At 33.5% G+C, this 14,188-nt stretch overlaps 1 protein-coding gene and 1 long non-coding RNA gene across 18 annotated transcripts in view; one reads left to right on the forward strand and one right to left on the reverse strand.

Annotated features, from left to right (window-relative positions):
- Positions 1–14,188, forward strand: part of LOC108003092 (neuroligin-4, Y-linked-like) — a 307,743-nt gene that overhangs the window by 239,170 nt on the left and 54,385 nt on the right. The window lies entirely within an intron of this gene.
- The window catches only part of LOC133666668 (uncharacterized), a 101,518-nt gene that overhangs the window by 85,873 nt on the left and 1,457 nt on the right, over positions 1–14,188 (reverse strand). For 3 of the 4 annotated variants that reach the window (XR_009831129.1, XR_009831126.1, XR_009831128.1), the window contains exon 2: positions 13,744–13,916. This is a non-coding gene — a long non-coding RNA (uncharacterized LOC133666668). The remainder of the gene's footprint in view (positions 1–13,743; positions 13,917–14,188) is intronic. The other variant, XR_009831127.1, reaches the window with a different exon arrangement.

The following is a 14,188-nucleotide window of genomic DNA, read 5'->3' on the forward strand; positions in this document are numbered from 1 at the left end:
TAATTATTAAATTATTAAACAAACATTCTTTTTTGGTAATTTAATGTGATAATCTATATCGTAAACGTTCTTAAATCTTCAACATTAGATAGATTGATCTTTTACATCTTCGATAATCATATTTTAAGTTTCAAAAAACTTGAAAAAAAATCTTGGAATGATTCACAGATTTCAAAAAATTCGGTTTTATCTCGAACTATAAACGAGAGTTTATGCCATGTGTATTTTATCATTTTCGTTTTATTTGCCAAGTTACACGCGAAAAAAAACCTGCCGCACAAGCTTGTCGAGCATACAGCTATGTCAAGCTACACAATAAAATTTTATAGTATACGAAGCGTGTAATACGAATATATATATATACATATATACGTGCTGTTTGATTTAGAGAAGAGAAATGAATCATCATTAGTAAGTCAATAACGAATATTTTCTTTTCTCTATATTTTTTTATATTTTTCGTACGTAATTTCGAATCTACATTAAAGAAAAGTTTGAACATAATTTAGACGTAAAATTAATTTTCGAAGAACAATCAGAACTCGTAAAACTATTTCCAAAAGATACACGACGAATATTCAAAAGCGGATTAAACTCTCCACTTTGGTTACAATTACGAATTCTAACTGCCATATCTATTTAATTCCATATACACACACATACACGCACAGGTATCGGATATACAAGTATGTACAATTTGGTGTGCACGTGTGAACGTAGCTAAATATATAGGAGGGGGCAAACATATGCATCTACTTACAGTTGCAAGCATACACATCAGTTACGATATAGCTGGAAGCATTCAAATATGAGTTACCAATATTTGTATACGCAAACATGTTGTAACCGACAGCAATCGAGGAATCGAATTCGAATTCGTTTGAAAAATTAATTTGCACGTATATAGTACGCGAATAATATCGATTAATATTTCAGTCATCGCGCGATAACTTAAACTCGACTAAATCTATCGCGGTCGAATATTCGCGAGTCGAGGATAAATTATTTTCGCTCTGGCATTTTATCTCTGCGCGTTACGTGTGCCACGAGAAATTACGATACCAGTGGAAATCAGTCATTTCTTCCCGACCGTGCCACTGGGGAATAGGATAAAGGCGGTTGGGAGGGGGTCCAGCGATCGAGGAAAACCGATGATAGAAGTGGACCGAGAGCTCGTTCGGGCACGTAAGACGATAAATCATGCGGTTACGGCATGCCCATGTGAATGCGCACATGCATGAATTATACTCGTGATTAAACGTTCGTGTGTGTGTAGCTATATGAAAATGTTACTCGCATATCTATCCAAATACACGAAAATGCACGAAATTATAAATAGAATTTTCACGGAGATTTTGTTATAGAGATGATATCTATCTATTGACGTTGAATGGTAATTAAATAAAACTTTAATAAATTCTTTGTAAAAAAAAAATGATTTTAAAAAATAATTGTTCGTTGTCTTCGATGATTTCGATCGGAATCGATCGGTAAAGCTCGCCACGTGCCACTATATCTAAAATTTTCCATAATTCTAGAATCGTGAAAAAATAGAGAATTCGTCGATTTAATTCGTTTATGTCATGATTTTCTCCAGGAAAACGTATTTTGAAAGCATCTCATACGAAATATGAGATCGTAGCCATTTCCTTCACTTTTTGAATATTTTCTTCCTACACACATGAGATTTGACCACGATAAAAAAGATGGTATCAGTAAAAGATTCTGGACACGTTTTACAACTTCAGTTTTACGCTATTCTTTCGACCATCCCCTCTTCCTATCTTCATTCCTCTCGCGTGGCAACCTGAAATTCCCAAAGTTCTGCCCAACCTGCCTTTTCATTTAGAATTTAATGTTTCAAATGCTCCCCTCCCCCTTCTGATTTCAGTTCCCTTCGAGAAAACGAGGTCGTGGTATAAAAGATATTGTAGTAAAACAAAAGGTAGCGGGAAAGACGTAGAAGACGCAAAACTTGGGAGTTGTCGAGAAAGTTTTTATCGGACGAACGAATGTATCCTCCGATCGATTTTCACGATCGATAAAGTATCACCCTATCCACTGTCGCTTCCCTGCTCTTTTTAACAGCTTTGCCAATTTCTTTAAAGTTTCTAAAGACAATATATCGTATACAGTTCCGAATTTCGATAATTTCAAACTTTAAACGAATGAAATATTCGACTCGAGTTTGTTTCGTTCCAAGCATAATTTTATCTACTTTTTTTACGACGATTCCATCAGATTTTTTAATATCAAAAAATCGTTCTAATCGTACGATACGAAATTAGGAAATGATTTCAGTATCGTCAGATTAACCGAAAAAGTTGAGAAACGCCGATTTACAGATCCTATTTTCTGAATATTATCCTCGATAAATTCGACGGGAGCAAAACAGGAAAATTGAGGAGCAATTGAAATTGAGAATTCCTCGCGTGCCAACTTCTCGATTCCGTTATTAATTAATCTCCGTATCTAATTTCTATCCTAGCTAATCGCGTAATCTATAACTAATCATAATGCTCGAGCTTGGATCTATAATTCACAGATACACACAGAGGATGATCTTATCCTCGTGTGCTCTTAGATCGTTTAATTAGTCAGGTTTGGGGACAGAGAAGGATTCGAGAGGATACAATTACATCGATTGGAAGGCTCGATTCTACGTGGAAATAGGCGTTCGGGACACGATCAAATTCGGAATCGATACGATAATAATTGGCTCCTCGCGTAATAGAATCGTCGGTGTAGTCCGGCGTGTACATAGAAATTTAGGTACAATAATAGCCGATACACGCTTACAACGTCTGTGTACGTGGAATGAGTCGCGGGAATGAGTGGTTTCGCGATAAAGGTATACCAATAGTCGTACCTTTTATTTAATCGGAATGAGAGGCTCGTCCTCGACGAACGCTGATTTCGCAACCCTGCAAAATGATTCTCCGATACTGTTACGAGCGTCGAGTTTGCTCGACGCAATGGGAATTTTAAGATATTACCGTCCTGTTTTCCAGATCTTGCTAATAAACGAATTATATAATCGTGATCATGTGTTCGTTGGATGGCTATTGTAAGAAATATTTAAAGAATTTATCGTAAAATAGTTTAGAGATCCTTCAAATTTTAGATTATTCTTTTCTAGAATAAGATTTCCCAAGATTCTCGTGGAATTATCAAATTAAAGATCTTGTCATTTGCATCATTTTCTTTTTTTCGAATAATTTTCAGCAAGAAATGTACACGAATACAGAACTCTTTAACCAGATACAATTTAGTTTAATTGAAATTTCTTTGATTTCCACTTTTAAAAAAAAAAGAAATGGTACAATATACATAATAACGGAGTATCTTCAACGGAATACATTTGAATAATGAACAAGATTTGACAAAGAAACGAATAAAAAGAAAATTCGAAATCTGCATAAGAAGAAAAGAAAAATACAGGGATAAAAAAAAATTTCTTTAAAATCCCGTCGCGTTAGAGGAGGGGAAAGAAAAATATCCTTGATCACTGTTTCCCTCTTGCGTCAACGTTGTCTCGCGCTTTTATTCGATGTCGTAAAGCAAGCTTAACGTGTCACTTGGCTCCTGCCGATATAAGGGCCGGATAGAATGCGCCGAATGAATTGTAGCTTGATCCAACATCAATATTGATTAAGTACACAACGGAGGAAAAGTGTAACTTTGCTCTCGAGACAACAACCCCCCTACGAATGCCTAACACATAACGCTAGGATTAAATCTGACGGTGTCTTTAGCTGTAACTGATGACATTGGCTCAAGGAATCGCGCGAGACGTTACTTTTCAGATAAATTAAAAGAATCGATCGAAGTCTGAGCAAAAGAAAATTGTATTATTTTTGTACTTTGAAATATATATATGTATTTCGAATAATAAATGTTGAATGAAAATTGTATTAGAAAATTGGAAAATGAAAATTAGAATATTTTGACGTGAATATGAATTCTGTAAAATAAAAGAATTTAATTTAAAACGAAGTTGAATATCTTATAAACTCGGTAAAAAAAGAATGAACAGAAGAAGCGTAAAAGAAGTATCCAAAGAAAGGTAGGCCTAAATCTAATTTAGATCTAAATCTAAAAAAAGTTTCTGTAGGCGAAATGGATCGGAATTGAATTGGTTTGAATTTTTCAAAAAGGATACTTTTACCATTGGAAAAGTTGAAACGCTTCTAGCGATTGCTAACCTCGTACGAAGTTTCCCAGAGTTTAGGTTCGAGTTTAAGCCTACTACTCCTTAGCTACCTTTTCTTAGTTACGCTTAAGAGATAGGATAAGTAAAACTCGAACATTCTTCAGACTTTGTAAACTCGATCCAAGCCAAAATTAATTTAAATCAAAGTGAAATCTATAAAACCTATAAAAACGGAACAAGTATAAAAAATATTTCAAGATCACCGAAATCCATAAACTATACTCTGCATAATTATATACGTTTCGATGTAGCATGAACTTCAATTTCCATTGTAACACGAAGAAAAGTTTATTCGAAATATAATAGACACAATTCGAAGAATGTTATATCAACAAATATTAGGATAATGGAGATAGTGTAATCTCATAAGAAGGAAAATAGCGTAATTTAAATAAAATTTCCAAATTCGTGGCGAAAATCTCTCGCGACGAGCTCTCACGGTCTGTCACCGTTGCACAAATGTTTGGCCAACGATTCGATCAATCCCCGTGACCCATTCCCAAGAGTAACGGGCCCGTTTCACATTGTTGCAGCGTCAACACGGTTCACGGTGAGGGATCGTGTCGAGTAGATAACGAAACGACGTTTAATTCCCTGGTCGCACGGTGGCAGAATGCGGTAGACAGAGAGCGAACGGAAATCCACGGATTATTTCTCATGTCTGCCACGTCTGCCGCGGGATGGACACTTAGAGAGCTTTATGAATCGAGCGCGACACCGGTAAATGAACCGTTTATTTCTCCCTTAATCGCTCCGCGGTGATAAACCAACAAAACCGTGTCTTTTTCCCCGCAAATTTACATCGCTTCCGCGATTTATTTATTTTAAATCGAAACGAGTCGCGAATCAAATCTTTTTCTTTCCCCCGATCTACTATCAAAATTTCCTTCTCTGGATTGATTCAGACTGGGAATAAATTTGCGTAAATTTCGAGAGTGGATTCGAAGTCGGGAATTGTGAAATTTTTTTATTTGATGGTAATTATTGGCGCAAAAATTTTTATGTAAGATTGTTGGAAAAGTAAAATCAGATGTATCTTAAGTATTCTCGTGGATTTTTAATTTATTAGAAGAAAGCTTCAACTAACAAATATCTAATCTCTGTAAACAAATTATCTGGAAAACAAATCGAACAGGGGAAAATATCCTTTTTCTTGCCACTACGTTTTTTCATAAACTAATAAAATTTGATTCGCGACGAGAAATGGGATAAATTTCAATATTCTGTAGATTCGATCTTAGCTAATTATTCACAGATTAAATTATCAGAGAATTAGAATTCCGGGAGAAATGCATAATCAAAATGGTAAACACGAAAATTTTCCTCATTTACGATCTTCCAAAATCAGTTATTAGTCAAACGATAAAACAGAGATATATCCGTCATAAGGAGAGATGGCTAATGGTTCAAGTAGTTTGTATCGCTCCGGGCTGTGTGCCTGACTTATGCTACACAGTTCTACTTACAACGTTGTACAGTTATCTATTGTTACCGGGCATGGAGAAACACATTTAGCCCGTTCTCCATTATCTCTGTGCAGCACGAAGTTTCCATTATTTATGCGTTTTACTATTGGCAAAGTTTACAGCCGATCCGGTTAACAGTTGTTGCAGTTTGTGCCCGCGGCTGACTTATCCCGTGCCCTTCTACTCACGCCTCCCCTGATTATCATCTATTTGATAGTTACCGAACCCATCACGGAGACCGTTTGTTTCGCCCCTATAGAAATTCCTACGACGCTCCTATTCGATTCGAACAATTTCATTACTGCAAACCTATTGCTATTCGAAATTCGAAATATCTCGATAAAAATTTGGACAAAATTTGATCGATCCAGTGTAAAATGAATTAAGGTAATAAAGTTTTCGTATTATCTAAAATTATCATTCGATTTGAATTTTTTTTCTTTTTTTTTTTTTTTTTGTATAATTAATTTAAAAAAATTACAATTTTTTAAATTGGAAATCAATTTGTAATTAATAGGAAAGAAAAAAATTGTTTAAAAGATAGCATAATTTAGATTCTTTGTACATTCTGCGAAAAAAGGAGGATCTTATATAAAAAAGATATTATAAAAATACTTTATTGATAGCCCGTGATAAAAACGATACATATATATCTAGTACGAGGTGAGAAACACGTATTATGCTCCATTCGAGCAACAGGTTATACCGTGAATTTTTTCTCAAAAAAATCTGAAACCACGGAGTCGCATCGATTCGATAAGCTACGTTGAAAATTGTTCCATCTTGATTCCAAACCCTAACAGCCACCAACAAAACTTAAAAATTCTCATTTCAGATATTTTTTACTCCATCTTTTCCTCCGATCCAATTCCTTATTTTTATCATCGTCGTCATAATAAAGGAATCGAGGAACAAATAAAATGAGAACAGAAAGATGAACCTAACCGATAATGAATACAAAATTCAGAATTGAAGGAGAAGGAAAGTTTTGGAGGGAAGAGGTTTTGCTTCGCCGTGAAAGCGGTGAGTGTTCCTCCACTTTTGAAGGCACAAAAGTCAAGAGAGGGAGTTGGTGGTTGAATTCCCTCGTAAATGAAGGATTATTCCTCGCGCTTGATAAACCAAGAGGGGCCCGGACAATGAAACTCGGTCGCATTTATTAAAACAAAGTTAAATCCCGTAAGAATAGCCCGGCGAAGAGAATCGAAAACAAGCGGGCAGTAAATTTGCGTTATCTCCTCTCATCTCCTTGAAAATTCCCCTTTTTGGGGGACGAGCAGAGACGGGTCCCTCGCCTGGTTTGCCGACGAGGAAAACGGGGAAATTACGTCTGTAATATTACCTGTTACGGACTATTGGCCCCTTATTCCGCCCTGAACGATAACTTTGTACGGCCTCGAATTGCCCTCCGCCCCAAGAAATATGGAAGACCTTTCGGGAATAAACCGACTTTGTCCATTTTCGGACCCTATCGATGCAACACAGCTTCTCGAATGGCCTTTCCAACTCTCGTTTATGGATTGTCATTGGAGATATTACGAGATACTTATGAAAGATGATATTTTTCTTAATACATAAGTTATGGAAGAATTTCGTTTCGAATTTTTATTTTTGTCTAATAAACGAAGAGATTAGATTTAAAATGGGAATTGTTCTTCAGTTTTTCCATATATTTTCATTTTTTGATATTGTATAATTTTTCTTCGACTTTTCTGTTAATAAATTTCTATATCAAACGCAATTTCTTCTAATCTCGACTATGAAGAAAAAAAATAAATATAGAATATTTATTCAGAAACGTCGCATCTACAATTAAAAAATCTGAATTATTGTTAACAATAAAATAACGAACGCGTTAAATTACAGGTTTATCAATGAAGGAAATCGACAAAGAAAGAAAGAAAGAAAAAAAGAAAGAAAAGAAGAAGAGAAAAAAAGATTGATTGGTGTAATCTAATTTGTTGATACGACAGAAAGAAGAGTCCAAATTGCTTAAGAACGGGGCAAAAAGTGTCTGCGATCGATCCATGCGATAAAATTGGAAATACCTTGGTCCAATCTTGAATCAAACCGTTTTGGGATGAATCAAGATAAGAAAAATATCTCTCTCGCTCTCTCTTTTTCGCTCTCTCTTTCGTTTTTTCGGTCAGAAATGTGGAAGTTTAAGATTGTTGGAAGGAAGCTCTTAAAATTTCATCCAAGCACAAATTCATCGACTCTACTCCGTTTCCTTTTCAACCTTCTCGATTTTCTATTATATCGACTTACACGAATATCCTGTTTCAGAGATGTTCGATGGAAAATATGAAATAAAAGAAACCTAATTCATCGAAAATGATAGGTAAGATGAAGCAAAGATTAGAAAGCTTCTAATGTATGAGAGAACGCTTTGAAAAATTTTAAGAACGAATACACGAGCTTATATAAAGCAACAAGTGACAAATTAAAAATTGTTTGAACTTTAGCTTATGCCTGAAGAAAACTTTTTTTTCTATGTATTGAAAGAAAAAGAGGAGATATAAGAGAACTCCCAATCAAGAATTCGCGTTTCAATATTTCACAAGAGGGCGAGAAAAAAAGGGTGGTTGAAAATACGAAGGAAAAATACGAGGATATGTTAGAGGATTTTCTTTATACCCTGATGGAAAGATTGAAGACGATGCGTGAATCTTTCGATTCCGCGATACCATATGGTATATTAATATTTAATAATCGAAAAGAAGAAAAGCATACGTTTCGCAACGCATGCATATTGAACGTGCAAAGAACGCGAACTATAGGGAAAGAAGATGTACAAATAGGAGGGACGTGATAGTTGAAAATACGAGCCTTTTACTTCGCTGGTATGGAAAATATATATATACCTGAATAACTCATAACTTGTTCTATTTTCGAGAAGAATAATTTTGTAGACACGACACAATGAAAAATTATCCTTATTAATTGAAAAGGATAGTTTAAAAAGAAATGATTTATTTTTTATAATTGCTAATTATAAAATCCAGTGGAAGATATTTTAATTATGATATTATTCTTTCTCTTTTTCTTTTTCAAGTATTATATTCGTGCTAATTCTTTTTTTTTCCTGGATCAAGATAATTAATTACTACACTTTATATTTATGAAATTATCAATGTTATACGTTGCACGTTGATTGTCATATTATCGTCGAGTACATCCACAATTAAGGTAATTAATCGTCTCTTCGACAATGACGCAATTTCCCAGCCCCTCTTCTGTTCTTCCACTTTGTTCAATCAAAGTACGAGGACGGAGAGAATCAATATCGTCCATTCTTCTTAACGCGAAAAACGAATTAGCTCGTCGATTCATCCCGAATATTAAACAAAATTATACTTAATTTTCTGTTTTAATACGCGCTCCCAATATCCCAATATCAATTTTTTTTTCCTTCAATCAAATTAACAAAAAATCTGTCAAGGTAATTTTTATCAAAATAAAACAAATTTTCGAAGATAACTTATTAAAAATATTTCAAATTTATCGAAAGATAATTTCTTGCTAATATCAAAAAATATTTTTTCTAACAGAAATTTAAAAATTTTTGTTGTATTGTAACAAACTTATACTTCAAAATCTGGCATACGAAAGAAATTATAATATTCTGGAATGTAACTTAACTTAAAATATCCCAATATTAAATTCATTTTTCTAGCGAATCTACTATCTACGAACTATTGCGATTTTTGCCAAAAGAAACGATTTATATCCAGCTCGGATCATTATATTTTCATTAAAGTAGAAACCATACATTGCAACCGAGACGAGCACTACTATTCCTTCTGATCCATTCATAATGATGCCGAGTTTCGAGAAACTTGGAGAATTACTTCGAGCCAACCCTCGCGAAATAGTAAACATCTTGAACAATTCAGAAGTTGTTGTTTCACAATTGATAACCAACAATCCCTCTGTTTCTGACCTAACCTAACCTCGATCAATTCTAATATCGCGCCTAAACTTCGATACCCTCGTCTTCTGATCTTGATCTTATTTTGTCATGAATGCGTGATTATTCGTGTTTCGTTATATATAGATATGTAAAGTGATTGATATGACATCTGTACAGTGAATCAAATATATTTGAAATATAATAATGGATTGTACATTGAATAATTTTCTTTTCGATCCAGAATTTATTATTTAAAGTCTTGCTTCATCTTAAAAATTTACGCTTAAAAGAAATAATTGCTTCATATACAAGCCATTACGTTCTACATATTCAGAAATTTTTCGTTGAAAATAAAATACCACGATTTATCGAGTTAAAAATTCATAGTTTCGTGCAATTTTATATAACAAATTATTTACGATATCGTTACACTTTCTTTAATTTCTGAATTTCGATCGACAGAGAATCGGAACACGACTCGACGCTACGAAATACATACTAAATTCAATCAGTAGACGCCTCAGAGATAAGTAAGGAGTAAGTGAACACAGATGGGACATAAATGTTATCGTAAATTCATCAAACCACGAGCAGGAACCTAGAAGAAAAGCAGAGAAACTCACAGAGAGCCTCACAATCAATCTCTAATCCCTTCTGTCTCACCCTCCCATTCCTTCCAATCCCTTTCTCCGATCCCAAAAGCTTCGAGAAGTTCGCGAGTGGACAATGAATACTCCTTTTCTCGTCGAGGTCACGAATGGCTTTTGAGAAGGAAAAAAAAATAGAGAGAAAGAAAGAGAGAGGAAAAGAAGAAAAAGAATGCGCGAAGAGGGAGAGAAACGAAGGGGTTTAAGGGTGAAAAATAAAAGAAAGCGAAAGAGGCAGTGGCCACGGTTCTCGAATAGCTATTCTTTGACTCGTGTCGCATTGGTTGACGAGGGCTTGCATCGACACAACTTTTCCTTCGATCAAACAAGCTCAATGTTTACCATGATCGACAAAGGGAAGACCGATAAACGGGAGGGATGTAAGTAGTTTCGAGACATTGTCTCACGTTTACACAGGGAACACGGTGTCGCTTTAACTACCATCGCCTCGTATAATCGACGTTCATCCTCTCTAGCTTACTCTCTCTCTCTCTCTTTTGTTCAGCCCCTGTTTCGGGTTTACGTGGAAGCGAAATTCGAAACTAAATGAGATTCCGCCCGATTCGGGTTTTACTTGTCAACACTTTCGCCGTACCAAGTTAGCTACGAATATGTAGATTCTTGTGTGCACCCTAGGAAGGATGCGTCTAAGGATTCAAGGGGGATAATGAGCACAGGGTAATTTATACAAGCGGTGATTTTGGATGGAGTGTGGATATGTCTGTGAAGATATGCGAAAGCTACTGTGTACCAGTTTGGAACAAATAGTGTTTAGACGTTATGTAGAATTGTAGATAAAATTTTGGATGGATATGACAAGATAGACTCGAGTTATATAAGAAAACGGTTTCGTCGATTTTCATGAAATTTTTGTCAAAGGATGAACCATGAAAATATATCGGAAAATAATTCGAATGAATGTTATGTATGCGAATAAATTTTTCTCGCGCATTTAATTACGAAGATTTTTTTCGAGAAGTTTTCTTTCAAATTTAAAGATAAAACTACGATGTAACGATGTAAGAAGTTAACTTGCTTGTGTTTCGCTCGTAAAATTCTCCGAAGAAAAATTATAAACGAATCCTTACGACTTGAAAATCAAAGATGAATAGAGTACACCAAGTTTTTCCCTTATCCTGACGAACCAAGTTAATTAACGATATCTTCGAGTTACTCGTCTTTTCTTCTTGTTCCGAGCGAGGAGTGAAATTCGTATCGCGATTTTAATGAGATTTACCCAGTTCTACCGGCGTCGAAGCTTTAACTTTCTCCGCCTCTTTTTCCTCTTTAGTTGTCGAGAAAAAAGCGAAAGAGTATTGCCAATTGATTCCTTTGACGCGAAAATTTTTGTTAATTTCCACCGAAATTTATCCAATTTAACGTATAAAAAGAAAATTATAATATTCTTTCTAAAATAAATTAGAAAGAGTAGAAGTATTTCAAAATATTATCTTTGAAATTTCAAAGGCCTCAACTTTACCTCCATAATTTCATTTTTAATCGTATAGAATCTCTGAGAAAAAATATGAATTCTATTGTTTCAAGGAAAATATAAGAAGAAATTTGAATTAAGATTATAAAAGTCTTTAAAAAACATCAAAGGAAACACGTTTCAATTAAAAATATGAGAAATATGGATATTTCAAATTAAAAACTGGGATGAGGACAAAGCAAATAACAAATTATAGTTATCATTAAAATGATGAAAGCAACATAAACGATGTTGTTATCGCGAAACTTTTGTGGTATTAAAAAAGATTACCGTCGAAATATGAAAAATTGAATCTATCTTTTTATATCAAAGAGTATTATTTTTCTATACGAAAAACAATTAATCATATTAACAATTAAAATCTTAAATAATTGAAGAAACGTTTAAGATCTACCGATTATGAAATTATAACGAATTATAAATAAAATAAATAAAATTATATCACCTTATAATAAATAATTACAATTATAAAGTTAAAATATTATGTTCTTCTAAATTAATTAAATTGCTATTTCTTTAAAAAAATCATCTTTAAAAAATCATAACATAAAAAAAAATACCTTTCAAAGCTCTGTTCTATAGAATTTATTTATCATATAAAAAAAAATTTTTGTTCTATCTCTTGATTAATTTTTTCCATCATCGACTATTTTCATCCGACTAAACACGCAGTCGTTAATTAGAATCTACACATTTCGACACTAGATCCGTATCCGTATTTTCCATAGAAATACTCCATGGAGATTACTCGTGAAATTAAAAATCTTGCCGTATTAATAAAATGTTTCGCGATATTAAAAATTTCCTCGTGTTTTCCCTCTTTTAACGCGGATACATAACAATAAGAATTTTTCAAAATGAAAATCATTCAACGCGGTGAACAACAAGATCTCGATTCCTTTTTTCCCGTCCTCGATGGTTATTTAGAAAATCGAACGACAGATATTGGCAACGTGACATCCCAGATCCTTTTCTTCGACCCAAGTGAAACGTTATTAATGTTGATGCTGAATTCGCGATCCTCAAAGAACGAACGCGATACGAACTGGAAATGAGGAATCTCTCGTCTACGCGAGTACAATCGCGTCCGATATTAAAAATGCATCGTTTCTTCGAAATCATTTTTTTTTAAATCATCGCACGAATAAATTTTATTCTATGTCGTTCCCTTACGCAATATTTTCTCGCCTTGCATAAGCGAAAAAAGATAAACGAAATTACGAGTTTTAGATTAAAAATAAATTTTGTTCCGCTTCTCGATGTGATATGCCGTCGATCGATCGAGCTCGTACAGCATATTTAATATTTGCATTATTGAAATTACACGGCATACACAAATCGCTTTGTCAGAGATCGTTCTCGCGTTGTCTATTTAGCTACGAGAGTATGATTACGAACGATATTTCCCTATAATAAGCATGAATGTTCTACATCGACGTATTTTTTCCTCGAGTTTATTAAAAGATATACAGGGTGCCTATCAGGGTGGTGTTATTTGAAATCTTTTCAAAAAAATTACAATTTTAAAATTTTTAAAATTTCGAATGTAATAAAATTTTTATATTTTTTTATATTTTCTAAACTTCTTAATTTTCTAATTTGAAATTTTGAAAATTTTGAAAATTTTAAATTAATAAATTTTTTAATATCTATACTTTCTTCTCTTTCAAATTCTAAATTTCTATAAATGTTCTATAGAAATCAAAATGATATTTTTTTTTTCTAGAAATTATTCCTTTCTATTTAATTCTCCTAAATATTATATTAAATTAGAAAATAAGCTATCTAAAATACTGGTTTTTCATAGACCACCCTGTATATGCAATTTGCAGCATCGAATTCCGATAAAAACTCGGGAATTAAAGGCACGCATTTTTCCTCGTTTGCTTATAATGAAGAGCGGTGATATTTTTCTTGTTCCTATCTTTTTTCCCTATTCGTTCGTTTTCCTTCTTGTTTGTTTTTAATTAGAAGCAACGATCGAAAAAAATATGAAGAATGTGAATTCTTACCTTGAGATATATATTGCTTGATATTTTAAGGTCCATTTCTCCCTCGAATGTTTCGAAATTACAGCGAAAACGATGATTCAAGTTGACGTCTTAATAACACAATTTTCCCCTCAAAATAAGCGGCGTAAAATCGTTCTGCGTCGACGCGAGTGGCAGCCATTAAAATGTTTCTGCTGAAAGGATAGCGAATTAATAAAAACAGAATACTAACATAATGAAATATAAAAACTGTTTTATTTATCTGTTTTTTTTTTTAAGAAAAATCAATCTTAAAACTAATTCTTTTTTCAAAATAAATAAAATCAATATGTGAAAAAATATTTTTAAAAAAATTAATCCCTTATATATTTGTAAAAATTTTTTTATATTAGTTTTATGGATTATGCAAAATTTAGATAAAATGTTTGTTTCTTCTTTATGAAAAATTCGATTAATTATGTATTTT

Source organism: Apis cerana, linkage group LG9 (assembly GCF_029169275.1).
Source record: "Apis cerana isolate GH-2021 linkage group LG9, AcerK_1.0, whole genome shotgun sequence".
In the NCBI taxonomy this organism is placed as follows: domain Eukaryota; kingdom Metazoa; phylum Arthropoda; class Insecta; order Hymenoptera; family Apidae; genus Apis; species Apis cerana.